Below are 11,575 nucleotides of genomic sequence, written 5' to 3'. Positions count from 1 at the left end.
TGGTCTGGAGTCAGAGATGGAACTGGATGTTAGGGGATCCTTACCCTTTTAAAGGACAATAAACATTGGACACTTTCTATTGGCTGATGTCCACGTGAACAGTGCGTGGTGTACATGTGCAGCACACGTGATGTGTGGGTGTTATACCCCACATAGATATTTTGAGACTGACTGATCGTCACCACAAGGGAAATATAAGGGAATTTCGAAAAAATAATAAAAATCAGGGAAAATTGATCGAATGAAGAAGTTTTTAAAAAATTGCTTTGCAAAATTTACTACCCTTTTTTTCCTGTGCATTTCCCGCCAATTATTTGTTAAAAAAATATAATAAAATTAGTGATGTGCGATCATACACTGATGCATATTTGTGCGCCTTTTTTCCTCAAGGTCAAAGTATTGCATTATAAACCACAAGATGAACTTCCAAAGCTTCTGTAGTCTGTAAAGTTGTTTATTTAACATAGCTTGAATTTTTCTGCTACGCGCTCTATGCTACGTAAAATAAACAACGCAATAGGCATAGTGGAAGTCGTCATTAATGACTTGGCTCCTTTGCATTTACTCATTGGGGTCTTGAAGTTATTAGCGTACCGTAATCACGATTTCAAGAAAAAATCTTGGTACTTCTAAATTGATACTGCTAAAAGCTTGAAAGCTATTACTTGGCATTTTGGATTTAATTGCTAAAATTGAATGTTAAATGAAAAATCAACTTTGTTTTTTGCCACCGTATTATTCGCTGTTGCCTCAGATTATACAAAGGGTGTTTTTTTTTTCCAGACTTTAAAATTCTTTTATTTTAAAACCAAGTTGTGTACTATATATTTTGAAATTAATAATTGTTTTTTGCATTTCAATGTTGTTTGTTACAAAATATTATTATTATTTTTTGATTACAAATACAAATGTGACGACCAGCAACAGGCTCTGGGCCCAGCTAGGCTGGTCCTAGTCAATTAATTAGACCCCAATGAAGATCAATGGCCCTCTTAAAGCTATCCACCCCCTTGCTCATTACCGTCTCTTCCGGTAAGCTATTCCAAGTGCCCACGACCCTGCTAAAGTAGTAGTTTTTCCTGATTTCCAAGTTAGCCTGAGATTTAAATAGCTTAAAACAATGTCCCCTTGTCCTGCTCTCCCCACAAAAATTTAATCCATTTACATCTTTCATTTTGATAAATTTAAATAACTGAATCATGTCCCCTCTGACTCTCCTTTGCTCCAGGCTATACATGTTAAGCCTATTAAGTCTGGTATCATAATCTAAATCTGAGAGTCCCCTTACTAATTTAGTCACCCTTCTTTGAACCCTTTCCAATACAAAAATATCTTTCTTCAGATAAGGCGACCAAAACTGAACAGCGTACTCCAAATGAGGTCTTACTAAACTCCTATATAAAGGCAGAAGAACTTTCTTAGATTTGTTTGAAATAGATCTATTGATAAACCCAAGCATTCTGTTGGCTTTGTTACTAGCAATACTGCACTGTTGACTAAACTTGAAGTCCTGATTTATTAAGATACCCAGATCCATAACATTTTCTGCCTGATTTATGACTGAACCCTGTAAATAATATCTCATACGCTTATTTCCATGACCTAAGTGTACCATTAATAATGCAGTCATTTGAAATTGAGTTGTGTACATAGGTAAATATTTTTGCTATTTTTTAATATTAAAAATGCTGTATTCCTTTCCTTACTTAGGTTCTTGATTTGAGAATAACTCAATAAGACTGGTTTTAAAAGGTTTAATTTGTTTTGCATAAATATTTCTATTATTTACGTTAGTAAAACTGCATTTCTTCTATACTTTCACTATTACTTGTTATTCTTGCTGCAACAATTATACTGCTTGAAAATTCAGTTCAAAATCATTCCAAATAAACTTTTTAGTTTTGTCATGATTAGATATGTCTTTAAGAGTGGTTTTAGTAATTTCTTAGAATTCTTATGTTAACTGGTTACTGGAAGTTAAGTATTTGTTTTAGATTTCCTATAATATTTCTTTGTAGATAATTTAATATACTAGTTTTACTAAAAAAGGAGCTTCTTTTCAAAATATATTTTTAATTAACAGCTGAAAATGTTTTAAGCACTGCATTTTATTTAATATTCAGTGGTTTTCAAATAATTTAAAGGAATTAAACCATTATTATTGGTAACGTAAATCAGGGAAAAGTCGGGGAACTTTTTTTCTCAGTTCCTGTCGCCACCCTGAATTGTAATTTTTCCTCTTAATAATCCACATTATTTCCTACTTCAAAGGATTCTCTTTTACTTTCGGACCCTTTTTATCCTCAGATCAGCAAAAACGGGTATACATAGTAACTAACCTCTTTATTTTCAACTATGACAAACCTTACTTAACATAATTTAGTGATAAAATGTGGTTTGGGGTTGTTTGAACGCTGGGTTGAAGTAGCCCCATTTTAAGGTAACCAGTGCACTTTTACTAAGTTATATTAGCTACTGCGTTAATTATATAGCTATAACCTTAAAACACTGTTATTTTATTTATGGAATAGAATGCAAACGTAAAACTAGCTTGACCTTGATGATATCAGATGTTTCCATGAACTTACATGTGAAAGTTTGCAGACACAAAAACAACTGCTTAGACAACTTGCAATCATAACCTCAATCAGAAAAAGGTGCAGCGATGTGCCAGCTGTGCCAAACTGCGCCAATCGCCGATCCTGCGCCAAACTGCTCTAAAAGACCGCCAAATGGACTTTTCTGTGCCAAAAGCGGACAAACTTGCGCCAAAAGTGCAATTTTGCATTTTATGTTGCATTTCCTTTGGTATATTTGGCAGTTTTTGAAAAATATCACCAAGTGTATGCATTTGGAGCTTGTTTTTACGATTTTTTTTTGGGCTTGGTCTCACTTTTTTGTGCATTTCAAAATCTGATTGCATCTGTTTTTGAAAAACTCGATCGTTTTAGTTTTTTATGTGATTACGTTCCTTTGATTTGAAAAATTTTGCGTTGAACATTATTTTCAACCTTTCTTATCTTTTTTTCTTTCAGAATATAAAGACTTGTAGGTTCGTCTTCTTGTCACGCCCACTCGAAAATATCAGTCCAGTTGCATCCATATTGATTTAAGCGAAAGCCATCTGTAAAAATTAATATTGTTCACTAGTTTTTAACATTGAGTTTCTTTCTGTTTTAGGACAGAAAATTGATCTTTAATTTTGGTTGGCGACACTTTAGATAGCAAAAATTGGGACCTAATGCTCTGGTAATGAATATGCAAACATTTCAAGTTTTTCAGATTCAGGCACTTTCTCCATATTCTTAGTCTGTCTTACATTTTTTTTTTCTTTTTTTCTTTCAGATTTTTTTCACGTGTATTTTCAAATTCCTTTTCTTATGACATTTCTGAAAAAAAATTTTTTCATCGTAATTTCATTATTAATTTTGTGATTAAATATCAAACAGTAAAAAATAAAAAGTTTTTATGTGGCCTTTGCTTGACCTTCAGATTTGTTAATCTAGTAGTTCAGTATATAAACATATATGCCAAAATAATAATAATAACAGTAATAAGGTCAAATACCAGTAAATAACTTACGAATACTAAAAAAAAAAAAAAGAAAGAAAAAGATTAATTAAAAGCTTTTCAAACTCACTTGTAACTTGTTAAAGTAAAAATTTTAAATTTAACCATAATTTTTTGCTTTAAAAAAAAAAAACTTTATTGAATATGTTTTTGAGTTCCATGTATATATATACACTCAAGAGCTAAAACATTATGACCACCCCTACATTTTGCAATGAACTCGCCTGGATGACGTGGAAGGCACGTGATCAGGTGGAAGTGGTATTTAACTGCTGCTGGAGAGTCTGGAGAATCATTCTTCCACTTACTTCTGTGTGTGATGGGAAAGGCTGTGGATCTAAGCGACTTTGATAGAAGGCAGATTGTAATGGCTCGAAGGCTCGGAACAAGTATTTCAGAAACTGGTACGAGTCGTGGGTTGTTCGCGACCTACAGTTGTTAGTACTTATGCAAAGTGGATGAATGACGGTGAAACCAGCAGTAGACGACATGTTATTGGACGTCCACACGCTATCGAAGAAAAAGGTCGTCGGAGACTGTCTCGCATGGTGAAGCAAAACCGAAGCCAAACAGTGGCTCAGCTGACAGCCCAATTCAATGCAGGACCAAGTAGAATAGTATCGAAGCTCACTGTTCAGCGGACACTGTTGGATATCGGGCTATGCAACAAACGTCCCACTCATGTGCCTTTGCTGACCAAGCGTCACCGGCAACTGCACCTACGCTGGCCCCGGGAACATCGCGAGTGGTCCATGGATCAGTTTGAGAGAGTTGCCTGGTCAGATGAATCACGTTTTGTCATGCATCACGGCAATGGCCGTGTCAGGATACGCCGTCATCCGGGCGAACAGTTGCTCCCACAATGTACAGTAGGTCATACACAGGCCGGTGGTGGCGGTTTTATGCTTTGGGGGACGTTCTCTTGAGCGTCTCTGGGACCCATGGTTGTGGTAGAGCAGACCCTGAATGCTACAGAGTATCTGAACATCATTGCGGACCAGTAGCACCCTTACATGGCCTCTGTTTTCCCAGCTGGAAATGGAATGTTCCAACAGGACAACGCCCCGTATCACAAGGCTAAAATTGTGTTGGAGTGGTTCAAGGAACATGATGCTGAATTCCAGTTAATGTCCTGGCCGCCTCACTCACCGGATCTCAATCCGATAGAACACATTTGGAATGTCATGAGATGGCAGCTCAGAGTTCAAAGACCACCAATTCGCAATATCTCGGATTAGCGTAACAATTGCTTAAACATCTGGTACAATCTGTCTCCGGCCATCTACCAAGGACTTGTGGCATCCATGCCAAGGCGGGTTGAAGCTGTGTTGCGCGCCAAAGGTGGGCCAACTCGTTATTGACAGGTGGTCATAATGTTTTGGCTCTTGAGTGTATATCTTATGTCGTTTACATGTATAAAGGCAAGCAAATTTTAAAAATATGTATCTAAGTGTTATAACTCAAATGTGCACTAAAGCAGTGATGTATAAGTCCCAGATGTTTCTGTGTGTGAAATATATCAGGGCTAATTATATTGTCCGACGTACCCGGGGTATGTAAAAATTGCGATCAGTAATGAATCTTTTAACCTTACATGACCTGCTGGGCATGCAATTATTATAATATTTTAATTAGGTATTGGTAATTTTAATGAAGACTTCTTGTGTATTATTTATTTAAACTTTTTTTAATGTTTTATATTGAAATAATTCTTGATTCAGATATAAAACTTTTAAATTAGTTTTTTGTCTGATTAATGCTATATGACAATTCAAATATTTTTGTTACAATAAAAAAACTGAGAATGTAAAAATTTTATTCGGGTATGTATTTTTTAGACAAACATGCTCGGCGGGGGGGTTGTCAAAATTTAAAGATTTTTCCAACTCTGAAGTATACATAGTTGCTCCAAATTGATGCAAAATTTAAATTTTTGCTGCTACAAACTGCTCCAAATTTGCGATTTTACTGCTCCAGGCTGCTCCAAATTCGCCATTTTACTGCTCCAAACTCACCATATTCCTGCTCCCAAGATTGCTCCAAAAGCGAGTTTTGGTCGGTACATCCCTGAAGGCGGGAATAGCAAAAACTTTATTTCATGCTCCAGCCTCTACCTAACTGCTACCTGTCATGGAGAAAGTTTTTAAAGTCCATACATTGAGTTATATAGGACCAGGACGGATTTTAAACATTTTTTTTCTCATGGGTTCAAGTAGCCCTTGGTTGCTCAAGTAGCCCCACTTTACGGTAGTTTAAGTCAAATATACATTTTCTTCATTTGACTTATTTTTCTCCCAATGGGAGGGATTAAACTCCTTAAACCCTCCCCTTGGACACGGCTCTGCAACGCATGTAACTACTGAAATAAAAAAAGTATTCGACCAAAAACTTTTAGATGTTTTTATATAGGCATAAAGCAGGGGTCTGGCCAGAGCAAATTTGGGTCCGTTAACGGACCTTTCACAAAAATCCGATCAATCAAAACGGACCTTTCACAAAAATCCAATCAACCAAAACGGACCTTTCACAAAATCCCGATCAACCAAAACGGACCCTTCACAAAATTCTGATAAACAAAAACGGATCTTTCACAAATTGTTTATTGAAAGAGCAAATCTCAGATTAAAATAATACAGCATATTTCCTTTTTAAAAACGATAATGGTTGGAACCTTTTTTAAAATTAAATTAGAGGAATCAACTTAAACAAAATCAGCTAATTTCGCAAAAGAAAAAAAATCGGCACTCTTGTGGTGCTCCTGCAAGCCATAAATAATTACTACTAATTACTACGGCCAAATAAATATAATGCCTGTTGTTGGTTTCTTTGAAAGAAATTAACAGCTGAAAGTCAGTTTGGTTTATAATTTTGCTTTTTTGTTTTATGCAGCGATGTTGTTGTAAACTTCTTTGAAAAAGCGTCAACATTCTCTGAATAGGCGTAGTAAGCACTTTTCTCCCCACTCATGATTTAATAATCAATAATATACAGCGAAATGAACTTAGAACTGCAAAGGGTAGTAGGGGGGGGGGGTGTGATCGCTTCAGATAGAGTTACCAAATTCAAACTAATCACCACTTAGCGTCAGCGTCTAGCACTTAGCGTCTGGCGGTGGGTGCGATGTTAAACTGTTATTTTGGGAGAAAGTTATATGGGTTTGATTTTTCGATGCTAAAAAGGATAATTAACTTAAAAGGAACTCTTTTATTTACCGTTTTTTTTCTATAGATGCCTACATTTTGAAAAACGAAATCTTTTTACATCCGATATGAGAATCATATTTCATTCTTTTTTCAAGCTAACTTCGCTTTATTAGGATGCAAATAAATGAAAAGGGTTCTTTATTTTTGTAACAAAGCTTATTTCAGGTTTTTAAAGCGGAATTCCATTTTCTTTTATGAGTCGATAATTAAAATGCTGAATCGATCGTTTATTTTTTATTTTATGTATTTATTATTATTATTATTTTTACTTCAACTGTGTCCAGATATTAATGATATGTTTATCATAGGGCTCTAAAATGCAATTCTAAAATAATTTTATCCAAAATATTTATTTTACAAGCCGTTTTTATACTTTTGATGCCATCACTTTGAGGATTGCAATCTCTTTGCATCCGCTATGGGAATCTGATTTTTCGCATTTTCGATGTTTAGTACGCTTAGTTAAGAAGTAAACAAATAAAATATTTTTTGTTTTTGTAAAAATCGCGGAATTTATAAGTTTTAAACGAAACTCTGTGCTCTTAAACAGTGTCTTAGGTTAAAAATTTAAATGCTGAACCCCTGACTGAATTTTTTTTTCTTACAGTTGTTTTAAATACTATACAAATAACATTTCTATTATAATTTAACATGATGTAGAATGGTAGATAAATATCGATACTTGAGGGGTGCCCATCTCCCAGTGAGCGATGCCTCTCCCCCCCCCCAAATACTAGAAAAGCGCTAAAGAATGATATTCTCAACAGAAAAGAGGGAAAACACTCAACTTTAAGTGTCAATGATGCAGTTTCCACCATCTCAAGAGTCTAAACTTTCGTTTTTGCAAAAAAAAAAAAAAATATTTTTTTTGCAAAATTATTTGATTTTTCGCAAAAGTATTTGATTTTTCACAAAATTATTTGATTTTTCACAAAAAAGGACCCTGTGAAAAATCCTGGACAGACCCCTGCATAAAGGGAACATGCATACCAAATTTTATAAAAATATGTTATCATGCGGCCACCACTTTTTTGTCAGTTTTGCTCATTTCGTATGGAATGATCCTTAAGCCCTAGTTTCCTAGGAGCGAATCGCCGATTTTGGGCGTCGCTCCTCGCTGAGGGGAAAACTTGATTCTTCTGCGCATGCGCGCTCGAGCTAAATCGACGTCGTGAATGGCCACACCGGAATCACTTGACTTTGATTTCAGCGGCACGGCGAGGAGCGGCGCCGAAGATCGGTGATTTCGCTCCTAGGAAACCAGGGCTTTATGCAAATGATGTGAAATGCGCAGCTCTCCAACGCAAGCGAAGGAAGATGTGAGAGGAGGAACTTGTAAAATGGGCAATATTCGTGCCGTTATTTCTGCCAAACGAATCATCGAAGAAATTTTGTGTTTGTCACGGAGGAGACGTGTAATAGGAGAAAATGCCAGGCCGCCGTCAACGGAGACACTTCCAGCAGACGAATTTCGGCAAATGGTTGACAGGGATAGAGAGCCATCCTTCAGAGCACCATCCGCACTCTTACCGCCTAATTCACCGTTAACCTAACCATACGCCTTTAACCACGAGGTTCGTTAACTCGGCGTTGAGATTTTAACCACGAGGTGAAATATTCGGTATTCACCGGTCACGCACCGGCGAAAAAGGCCCCGGAGTTTCCCAACTTCGTGGTTTCTCAACTTTGCCAGCACACTACGCATCCTATTGATCAATAATGATCACATGATTTTCTACGTTTTTGTTTACATTTTGAACGACCGTTCACTGTTGCTGTTTCATTCCGTGCTGCGTTGCAAAGTAAAGCGAGACGAAGATAGCATTTGCTCTCTTTGATTTGAAAAAAAATAATTGAACACAGTTCATTACCAAACAAAACAAATAATATGATTTAAAGTTTTTCTAAAAAGTCAGAGGCGTAAGTACAAACACAGAGTTAAATTTGAATAGCCAATTGTGTAAATTCAAGTGTAAACAAATGTATTACTTTTGCTATTATTTCTTTGAATCTACGCATACACAATTACACAATTACGGATGCAATTCAAACTTATTATAAAGCTTCGGAGATAGATAATTTTAATCTGCTTATCTCTTTTCTTAAAGAAACTAAATTTTTAGTGACAAATCATTTTATTCCAATAAAAGAAATGTTATATCTGATTAAAAATATTATTTTAAACCTCTTTCATACCAGGATATCTCTAGCAATAATAATTTCAGATAAAACAAGTTCAATATAGATACATTATTATTATTTTTTATTATTTTTATTAATCAATTTAATAAGAAACAATAAAGGACATTTTCAATGGTTTTCTTTTTATAGCTTATAAATGTGCAACAAAAGACTTTTTTACTGCCTCATCAACATGAAGAAATGCATTTTTTTCCATAAAATTCAGTTTTACTTACATTTTCTATGAATATTCAAAACTAATAATTGAAGTGTGCCCCGCTGGACATAATAACATCACAGACACGTTTCGGCATGGTATGTACTAGACTAGTCCGTATAGTTTTGTCAATACATCTTAACCATAAGCCAATAGTGGCGGAAATCAGCTTCTCCATCCGTGCCGTCTCACTTGGCTGTGTTTTGATACAGCCCATAAATTTCCTCTCTGATTCAAGTTCTGTGAATTCCCGAAACAGTCCAATACAGTAAGTTTGTTTTTTTGAGCACAAATTGTTAATATGCTTCAAAATGGCACTGTGCGCTGCCTTTTGGAAAAAGCAACTTCCTGTACACCATAGTTTAGACGATTGAAAGCATTTTTCAGGGCAGTATAACTTTGTAGCTGGTATTGTTCGTTATTCCTTCTACGAGAAGAGGAGATGTAGTCTCTTAAACCCAGAAACATCTTTTTAGGAGAGGTGCCCACTTAGGAGGGGTTATGACGCAGACTGCGCCATTGAAATTTTTAGGGGCATTTCTCTTTTTAGTGGGGGGGGGGGGTCTATTGTTTTTGGGAGGGGGGATCTTTGTGATTTTTACGCGGGGTGAGCACCCTGATTTTGGGCGGATACTTGGGCGCTTATTTGGTATAGGGTCATTCCATATCAAGTGATCCAAAGTTTTTTCCCTCACCTTTTTGTATTTCTTTGAAATTTGGCTCGTCAATTGTACCCTTTGAGGTAATCAAAAGTCCAAATTTTTAGAGTTTTATCTCTGTTATTTTTTTATTTATGACACTTTGATTTTTCGAAAAACCCTCTTTTTTTCATGGATGTTTGAACATAAAATGGACAATAACTCAGCACCAAATATAGATAGAAAGATTTGGTAAAAAGCATTTTAAAGTACATTAGTTGCTGTTTAATTGGATATGCAACATGACTAATTTCAGAAAATTTTTAATTCTTAAAAAATGAAATTTAAATTTTAAATTTAAATTTCTCAAAAAAGGTATAATGAATTTTTTTTAAAAAATTCCCAAATATTTGTGTGTATTTTATCTTCATTTGTGCAAAGTTTCAAGTTGGGATCTCAATGGGATCATATTTTTATGCATTTTTAAATAAAATTTGACTTATGAAATAATGACATTTTTCAGATTCTAACTAGTTAAATATAGGGTTCTCTTACTAAAGATGGTCTAGTAAGTAGTAATTGATCATGACTATGCTTGAAATGAGCCGACATGAATTTGTAGATTGGTACCCCCCCCCCCCCCCCCCCCCGCCACACAACCACTTTTTTTTTTTCAAAACTGTATTTAAAAAAAAAAAAGCTGGCACGTAAGAGTTATAATCATAATAAACTGGGATGCACGCTGCTAAACATCAGCAGTGACTAAGGCTTATAAATGGGGGGGGGGGGGGGGGGCGGTCATAAAAACTAAAAGTCAGAAAAACTTTAGCAGACAAATAGAACCACTCATTTGCAGCTTTTTTTTTTCTTTCGAAAACTGGGACGATAGGGGGAGGGGGAAAGGGAGAGGGAAGAGCAATCTGGAATGAAGCTTAACAACATGGAAGGTTATGCTCAAACTAGCAAAATTTGTTTGATCTATAACTGCTTTTAATATATGCATAAATAGATCTCGCTGCATTGCTCTCCTTTACAACTGAAACTAAAAAGAAAACTAGCATTAAAGGAAAGAAGACTGCAGCACTCCAAATGTGGTAGAAAGAGTTTTATGCGGAGATACATATATGCTCTCTTTTACAACTGAAATTAAAAGAAAGCTAGCATTAAAGCAAAGAAAAAAGCAGCTGCACTCTAAATGTGTGGAAAGACGTTTAGTTTTATGCAGACAGACATATGATCTGATATTTAGATTGATTTTTAGTTAAGTGTGAAAAGAATGAAACAAAATGGGGGGAAACACTCCTACTTTGCTATGATCTTGGGGCAAACTATTTCTTTCCTCCCTCCAAAATTGAAAGTTGGCGCACGGGTAGGGGATGAAATGAATCATAACTTTCCTTATCAGATAGTGAATTAATCAAGTAAATTTTGTGAAGTTCGGATTGAAAAAGAAACACTTGGTCCGAAAAAAAAGCGTCAGGTGAGGCGTGATACTATTATAGTGTTAATCGTATGTGTGGGTGGGGGGGGGGGGAATGTACTTCGTCTTGCTTTAAAGAAGAACATTTACCAGCTTTTTATATGCTTTCTATTCATTTTGTTTTATTTTATTAATTTATTTATTTTTTTGCGTTTTGAAAATAGTTTTGAAAAAAAAATTAAAGGGGTGGTGCTGGGGGGGGGGGGGGCTGTTTCTTGCTTTAAAGAAGATTATTTATCAACTTTTAATAAGTTTACTATTTATTTTGTTTTATTTATTTATTTAT

The sequence above is a fragment of the Uloborus diversus genome, chromosome 3, assembly GCF_026930045.1.
Source record: "Uloborus diversus isolate 005 chromosome 3, Udiv.v.3.1, whole genome shotgun sequence".
Lineage (NCBI taxonomy): Eukaryota > Metazoa > Arthropoda > Arachnida > Araneae > Uloboridae > Uloborus > Uloborus diversus.
This window is presented reverse-complemented; position numbering follows the sequence as displayed.